The following is an 8,821-nucleotide window of genomic DNA, read 5'->3' as shown; positions in this document are numbered from 1 at the left end:
GCCACGTCCTAGTGCTGTAGACGAGTATGCTTCAGACTGGTGGAGTGACCTCATGGGTAGTTTCTATGACCCATCTGGTGTGGGTGGTTCTCGTCCAGCTAGTGCTACATGCTCAAATGATGAGGATGTTGGTAGAGATGAAGATGATGATGAGTGATCACAGAGTTCAGAGACAGCTTGTAGCCCCTTTGTCCTTAGTTTGTGATTGTTGGACCTTTGTGGTGATAGATGATAAAGGGGGAGAGAGACTGATTAAAGCTTCAGGATATTTGTTTCTTTTGCTTATGCTTGTACCTGAAGATATGTACTGCAGGCTATAGTTTTTTTTGAGCTTCATTGATGTATCTTGGATTTGAGATAGATTGTATCCTATGAGAGATGAGGCTCATTTATGCTTTATCTATGTATCTCTTGAGACATGATTTTTTTATATATTAGTGGCTTGTGGACTTGAGAAAATATAAAATGAGTGCTATGTGTGACATACATGTGTTGTATTTATTTTCATAAGGACCATGCATGCTAGAATGAAAATATTTGATGTGATGCCTTTATATTTATTTTTGTGTCATATATCTTGTCATATGCATCATGGTTTTACCTTGTCACACACACATGCACCCCACGGATGCAATGATTTAGGGGGAGTCTCCTATATGTTTTAGTATGTGCAATTGACATTTGAGGTCATTTTGTGAATTCTAATCATAAGCACATATTAAGGGGGAGCCTCTCATAAATCATTGAACCCAAAAGCTTAAATGTTTATATTCTTTCATAAGCTTTAATCAAGTTGTCATCAATCACCAAAAAGGGAGAGATTGAAAGTGCATCTAGCCCTTTAGTGGGTTTTGGATGGTTGAATGAGAACGTGATTAAAGGTCTAACCTGTTTGCTAAGTGTGGATAGGTAATAGGTTATCTCACAGGTACCTAATGATAGCCAAAATGATATGTTGTTGTATAAACAATCTAGCTCAAGCACCAGACAACAATGCAAATGGAATTCATGCATAGGCTTATTTATTGTGGGATTTCCATGTACTGTATGAAAGCAAGCTCGTAAGAATTAATTAATGAGACATGAGGGATTGCATATGGAATGGTCTCATATTTGAAGCTTGCTAAATTGAAATGAAAAAGACAACAATATAAATGAATAGATGATTCAACATAAGATGTGACTTGATGGCTTGAGATGGTGAAGATAGCAAGGAAAGGCTTTGAGGTACTAAGCAAGGGTGAAGGGCAAGCAACGGCTTGGTGGCCGAAGAACCTAGCTAGGGTGAAGAAGGAAGTACTTGCATTTAGTTGAGGTACTAATCAAGCTATGATGGCCATGTTTATGCGGAGGATCAAATCACTATTGGAGTATTTGATGAAAGTGACTTGATACATTTGGGATTATTCAAATTTGATGAATGGAATCAAGTCATGTGTTCAAGATGGCTATGCTCAAGTGAAAAGATCAATATCAACATGTTGGCACCCTTACTTGATGAAGATTGAAAGAGACGGCATTAATTTAAAAGAGGTCAACTCAAGCGGTATAAATTCGTTTTTCCTTTAATCTTGAGTTTAATAGGTATGTCGTACTATTAAGAGGGATGCATCATGTTGATAGATAATGTTTCATAAGTGCTCAGTCAACCCACGTGAGTTTTGAGTGTTTGAGAGACAAAAGAGCTAACCTGTGTTTTGCTGAACTGGCAATACCGGACGTGTCTGGTATTCATACCGGACGTGTCCGGTATTTGCCCAGCAATTATAAAATTGTTGTTCTCGGGTTGGTTCGTCGGGAGTTCCGATGTCTTGCGCTTTAACTGACTTGGAGAGTTCACTGTGGTGGCCATACCGGACGTGTCCGGTATTCATACCGGACGTATCCGGTATGGACGACCAGAGGCCAATGACTAGTTTTCAAATGCCTTGAGGGTCGGGAGTTCCGACGGTCAGAAGTTCTAGCATGGGTCGGGAGTTCCGACACCTCACATACTTTAACTAAGTTACATGGTTTTCAAATATGCTGAGGGACGGGAGTTCCGGCATTCATTGGGAGTTCCGACGCCTCACAACATCACTATAACTTATTTACCGTTGGCGCAGTGTAAGTCATACCGGCATACCGGACGTATCTGGTATGGCAACGGCTATAAAACGACTAGGTTTTCCAAGGGGGCTATAAATACCCCCAAGCCTCCACCTTTGGAGGCTACTGATTCTGCTGATACACATACATGTTCTGAGCCTTGCCAACTCTTCCAAAACGCTCTCTTAGTGAGTGTGTGATCCAAATAGCAAAATCCATTTGTGGGTTAAAAGAGAATTTGAAAAAGAAAGCAAGCCACCACTTGAGCACTTGTGCATATTGTGTATTTCATGATTCGCATTTGTTACTCTTGGAATCTTCGGTCCTAGATGGTTAGGCGTCGTCGGTGAGCACCCGAGAGATTGTGGTGTGCCTTGGAAAGTTTGTAACGCTCGATTCCGCCGCCTTGGAATCAACTAGTGGAAGGAGGAAAAGGAGTTGGAAAAGACTCCGGCTAGAGTGACCTTCGTGGTATCCTCTAGGGCTGACCTTCGCTAGGTCGCCCACAACCCCCTCAATGGAGAGTAGGCCTCGAACGAGTCCAAACTTCGGTAAAACAAATATCGTGTCTCAATTCACATTTCATTCGATATTTGTGTTGCTCTTGCTCTTGTGCAGGTGATCTGTGTATATTGTCATATCTAGTAGGTACCTGCAATTTGATTTGAAGATAGAAATCGAAAGAAGCAAGTTTAGGGCTGTTCCACTGAAACCGTGTATACCGGACACGTCCGGTATACCTACCGGATACCTCCGGTATTTCCTGCCTGTGCTGAATATATTCATTCTCTGTTCTAACTTTATATTGTAGGGTTGTAACTTCTATATATATTCTTTATATCTTATTTACTCAGTGGTAAACTTGTGAGGGGTGGTACTACACTTAATTTGGAGTTTTCATTTTGGAAACTCTCTTTACTAATCGTTTCCGTATTTAAAGGTGTTAATTTTCAGAAACGTCTATTCACCCCCCTCTAGGTGGTATCCTAGGTCCTTTCACTCCCAACTCCCCAATATTTAGTGACACCCGACCCCAGCAACGGCATGGGGTTGGGCCTCACTCGGGGGCTGATATGAGCATATCTATCCGGTGGATATACTCTACGCCCGACCCTTTCTCACGTTAAGACCCAGAAGCAAGGGTTACGGAAATAAACGCTGAGTAAAACTGGTCGGACTGCAAGAAACCTACACCCTAGCGGCTATGGTGTTTTTGCTCACTAGCATGATCAGAGTTTTTTCCGCACCCTGAGCTTTCTAGCCTTAACTACGGAAAAAGTCGGTACACGTCTAAGAGTATATCCACCCGGTAGACATTCCCTATGCCCGACACTTTCTCACGTTAAGACCTAGAAGTAAGGCTCGCGGAAACAGACGCTGAGTAAAACTGGTCGAACTACAAGAAACCTATGCCCCAGTGGCTACGGCGTTTTTGCTCACCAGCGTGATCAGAGCTTATTCACCTGCACCTTGGGCTTTACAGCCTTAACGGCGGAAAGGGTCAGAATGCATTAACCTTTTTATACAAAAAGGAGAGAAGGGCTAAAAATCTGTTTGGCCATAACAAAATTTAAGAGCTTGTTCACTTGTTAATAGTTGGTCGCTTGGCTTATTTGCCTAACTAAATTTTTGGGGTGGATGATCTGATCCTCAATCTTCGTAGGAAAGTCCTATGCCAGCGGGTCACCCAGGTCGGTCAGACGGCTCGGGCCGCTGTCGACAGATGGGCAAGAAGCAGTAGGATGCCCTAGCAGACCCATCATGAACGACGGACCCAGATTCCACTCGAACATATCCGGTAAGAGCTCCCTGACCTGTCACTCAAGCCATCAAGGTAAGTCTTGTGCTAGCAGGTCACCCAGGTCTATTGGATGGCTCAGGCCGCTGCTGAGAGATGAGTCACCCTTAATTTACACACGTCTTCTCCTATTGGTTGCGCTGTCGACTCCACGATCTCTAAGTGATGCCTGACCCCAGCAACGGCCAAGGGTCAGTGCTCACTTGGGGGTGGTAAGAGTATGTCTATTTGGTAGACATTCTCCGTGCCCGACCCTTTTTCATGTTAAAAAACTAGAGGCAAGGTTTGCGGAAATAAATGTTGAGTAAAACTGGTTGAACCGCTAGAAACCTACGCCCCAGCAGCTACGACATTTTTGCTCACCAGCATGATCAGAGTTAGTTGCCTGCACTCTGAGCTTTAGCCTCTGCCTTCCTAGGAAGGGTTTGTAGGGCCCTACCTGTGGAATCTCCATCGAGGAGAGGCTAGCAGGTCACCCAAGTCGATCAGACGGCTCAGGACGTTGCCGAGAGATGGGTAAGGAGCAGTGGGAGGCCCCATGTGGGTTATGCCAACTCTGTCATGAATGACGGACCTAGATTCCACTCGAACATATCCGATAATAGCTCCCTAAACCCGTCACTCGAGCAATCGAGGTAACTTTACCAACCCCTATCCTGCTTTTCCAGTGCATGATCATTCATTCATCCATTCCCATGCATGCTTTCATACATTCATTCATACATTCATCTATACATTCATCCCATACATCCAAGCATCGCATATGTAATTATTGCATCACAACACTTCGCATCGCGTCATGAAGCGGTAGTCGTCTCATTCGATATGAGCGGCAACCGGTCGAGGTTCAAAGGTCGGCCCACGAAGGGCTCGAGGCCGCCTCACATCAAATAGAGCTTGGGGAGAAAACATAGATGAGCCCCAACGGCCTTTGCCCGACCTGCTCAGAAGCAGACAGGGTCATCTTGACCTTTTCATTCGATCCTAACCTCGAGCCATGCCCATAGAATCTCCATCAAGGGGAGGCCAATGGGCCACCTGAGTCGGTCTCCAAAATGACTCAGACATCTGCTGGGAGGCGAGTTAAGGATCTATGGAATGGCACATGAGAGCTATGCCAACCTAGCCATGAACAATGGACCCGGATTCCACTCGGACATGCTCGTTAGCGAGCTCGTTGAGCGTGACACTCGAGCCATCAAGGCAAGTGTCATTAGCTCAACCCTCTAATTGAGGAAACTGTGGATGGGGTGACGCATAAAACTCGGTCGACCCCTACCGAGCCCAACGGGGCTCGGGGGCTAGGGTTGCCTGACCCCAACTCTAGGAATCTGACTGGCCGAGGTTTAAAGGCCAGCCCGAGAAGGGCTCGAGGCCGCCTCGCGTCAAACAGAGCCAGGGGAGAAAATGTAGATGAGCCCTAGCGGCCTTTGCCTGACCCGCTCAAAAGCAGATAGGGTCATCTCGACTTTCTCGTTCATCCTAACCTCGAGCCATGCCCATAGAATCTCCATAGAGGGGAGGCCAATGGGCCACCTAAGTCAGTCTCTGGAATGACTCGGGCATCTACTGGGAGGTAGGTTAAGGAACAGTGGAATGTCACATGAGGGCTATGCCAACCCTATCATGAATGACGAATCTAGATTCCACTTGGATAGGCCCATTAGCAAGCTCATCGAGCATGTCACTCGAGCCATCGAGGCAAGTGATGTTAGCTCAACCCATCCAGTTGTGGAAACCACGGATGGGGTAACGATCGCAAAGACGAGCCGACTCTCAACCGAACCCTCGCTATGCGCGGGGGCTCGAGGAAAGTTGGACACATAAGGAGACCGAATGCGCGGTCATAGAACGATGGCTTAGATCCTAGGGAGGGGATACATGCAAAAAACTAAGGATAACATTTCTAAAACAAGAGACACTTTCTCCTACTAGTTTCACTATCATCTCTTTCGATCTTTAGTGAAACCTGACCCCGGCAACGGCAAGAGGTCGGGCCTCACTCAGGGGCTAATAAGGGTATATATATACCCTTTCTGAAATAGTCGCTGTGCCCAACCCCTTCCTCATGTTAAAAACCTAGAGGCAAGGTTTGTAGAAACAAACGACTGAGTAAGGCTGGTCAGACTGCAAGAAACCTACGCCCTAGCAGCTATGGCACTCTTGCTTACCAGCGTAATCAGAGTTTCTCGCCCACACCTTGAGCTCTACGGTCTTAACAAAAGGAAGGGTCAAAACGCATTAACCCCTTTTTACACACAAAAAGGAAGAAAGAACAAATTTGTTCAAACGAAATAACAAGTTTGTTTAAACAAAGCACAAGGGTCGGAACTTGTTCGCTTATTACAAGAATGACCGCCCAAACCATTAAACTAACTAGCGCCTTTGGGGGAGAACTATGCCTTTTATCCTATCCGCCAGATCCTGCGAAAGGGGAGCCACTGTCGTTTCCATCTCCAGCTCATGGACTTCATAACCAGGCGCGTAGCCGTGGCTCATCGCCTCTAGATCGATGTTGTCCCCATAATGAGAACGAGCAATCACGAAGGACCGATTGACCCTGGCGCAAAGGGCATTCCTCTCAAGCTGGCGCACCCGGGCCATGATCTTGACGGCACGAGCCACGAGCGAGCTGGTCCCCTCTGACCGCACCACCTCAAGGTCATCCTAGACCACTCCAAGGGCCACACTTAGGATACCGAGCTCGACACTCTTTGCCTGAAGTTTTCTCCTTTCCTCAGTGAGACCCACAGCTAGCCTGGCAGAAACGCTCTCGGCCTCCAGCTTCTGAGTTGTCTCCCTTTCAAGCTCGGCCTAGAGGGAGCCAACTTTCTGCTACACGTCATCACGCTCTTGGCAGGCCTAGTCACGCTCTTGAAAAGCCTGGTCAAGCTTTCAAAAAGCCTGGTCACGCTCCTGGTGAGCCATGCCGCATTCTGAGCGGAGCCTCTCCGTGGTTTGGATCAGCTCATCTCGCTCCTTGCGTAGCTGAGCGACCGTCTCAACATCTAGGCTTGCCCTTTTCTCTAGGGCCATGAGCTTCTCCTCGGCCCCCAGCCTCAGATCCCTTTCTTTCTCAACCTCACTCAGAAGGTCAAGGATCCACTGGTGGTTTTCGGCGTCCTTCTAGAGCAACTCATCCCGCTCCTTCCTGACCCTGGCTTCTTCTTCATCCTTCTGTGACCTCGCCGATAGGGCCTTGGATGCCTTCTTGGCCTCGTCAGCATCTCAATGGGCCTTGTCCACCCACGACCGAAGATTGGTTGCCTCCTCAGCAAGGGGAGTCAGCTTGACCACCCTCTGTTGGCGGTGGCGAGTTGAGCTATCACCTCCCTATGTAGCCGCGCCTCCTTGATGAGGCGGTCCTAGGTTTCCTTCTATTGATAAAGGAATCAAGATTTCCCCCGGCTACGAGCTATAAGGGATTGCAAGGAGACGATGGTTAGGATAGAAAAAGTATATAGATGAAGAAAAGGGTAAAAAGCAGGACCAAACCATACCTAGCTGAAGGGAACAACAACGTCACGCAATGCGCCCGTGGCGTGGTCTAGGGCCTCAAGCATGGACACAATCCCTACGTCGAGGATCTCCTGCTCCATGCTCTCTATGGCATTGTCAAGGGTAAAAAGCATCAACACCGCATCCTGTAGATTCGTCCACTAGAGTAGGGACTCGCCCCGCATGGGCGAGCCACTGCCCACCAACATCATGGTCAGGGATGACTCCCCACTGGCCCCAAGCACCACCGACCCCTCTCGCCGTGATATTCCCACCGGGACTCCCCCTTCGGCGACAGAAGGGGCCAGCGGTGCGGGCGCGAATCTCTCTCCTAGCACCATGACTCCCGGGGACCCCTCGGCTATGTCCCCCACCGTCCAGCCTGTGCCAGGCATCGTCACTTGGGCCGTCGATGGCACAGGTCATGCCAATGCCTTGGGCAATGCTGTGGTCATGCCCGGCTGTGACCCATCTATCATGGCCGCTGCCACCTCTATCTACATCAGCAGGGTCATGATCGGTTGTGTCGTGCCGGCCACGGTCGATAGCCCCGTCCGCCCCGCCATCGGCAGTGGTATCGCGACCATCACTGGCTTCTCCACGATGTCCGAAGGCGACCCTTGAACACCCGTGTCCACCCATCCCACCGAGGGCACAGGCGCCACCATGCTCGGAAGTCCAAAAGATGCACCGTTTGTTGCGTTGGAAACTACACTTCAATATCTTTCTGTTGATATGGAATAAGGATGCAGAAACGTGGCCCAGTTTTGCATGTATAGCTGTAACAAACTGTTGAATCATAGTTGAGGTTGAGTTATCCTTGTCCACATCATTCTCTCTCCCTTCGAAACGAGTCGTCCTTGACTCGTGCTCGTAGCATCAACATTGGATGAACATTATTGGAAACTTGACTCATGAAAGAACAAAAAAAAACAAGACTTGATGACGCAAGATAACTACAAACTCGAGCGCAAACTAAGAACAACTCCATATAGTGAGAACCAAACCATCGAATTGACCCGACACAATGAGAGGAAACCAATGTTTAAATCTCTCAAGGCACCCTATCAGCATTCTGACTTGACTCAACACTATCTAGGAATTGAATACCAATCTGCGAAGGAAGCTTGTAAGGATAATCAGCTCACACCATGACAACCAAGGCTCTGAATACCAAATGATGTGAGTACGTGTAGAGAACACACGACTGCAACGTGTATGGCCCAATCTTCATGGTGGAGCATAAGTAAACTTGATAACTATCGTTGCATGACCTGATGGAGAGGTAGCGCACCACGAGATCTTGCACCCGCGACGAACTGCCGAGACATCCACCCTTCCATGCGCCGACAAAACCAGTCCACGCAATCACGCCATATAGACATGAAGGCACGAACTGGGTGAACCAAAGTTCGGTGTTCTACAACCCCCTCAGGA

This window comes from Miscanthus floridulus, chromosome 5, assembly GCF_019320115.1.
Source record: "Miscanthus floridulus cultivar M001 chromosome 5, ASM1932011v1, whole genome shotgun sequence".
Taxonomy (NCBI): Eukaryota; Viridiplantae; Streptophyta; class Magnoliopsida; order Poales; family Poaceae; genus Miscanthus; species Miscanthus floridulus.
This window is presented reverse-complemented; position numbering follows the sequence as displayed.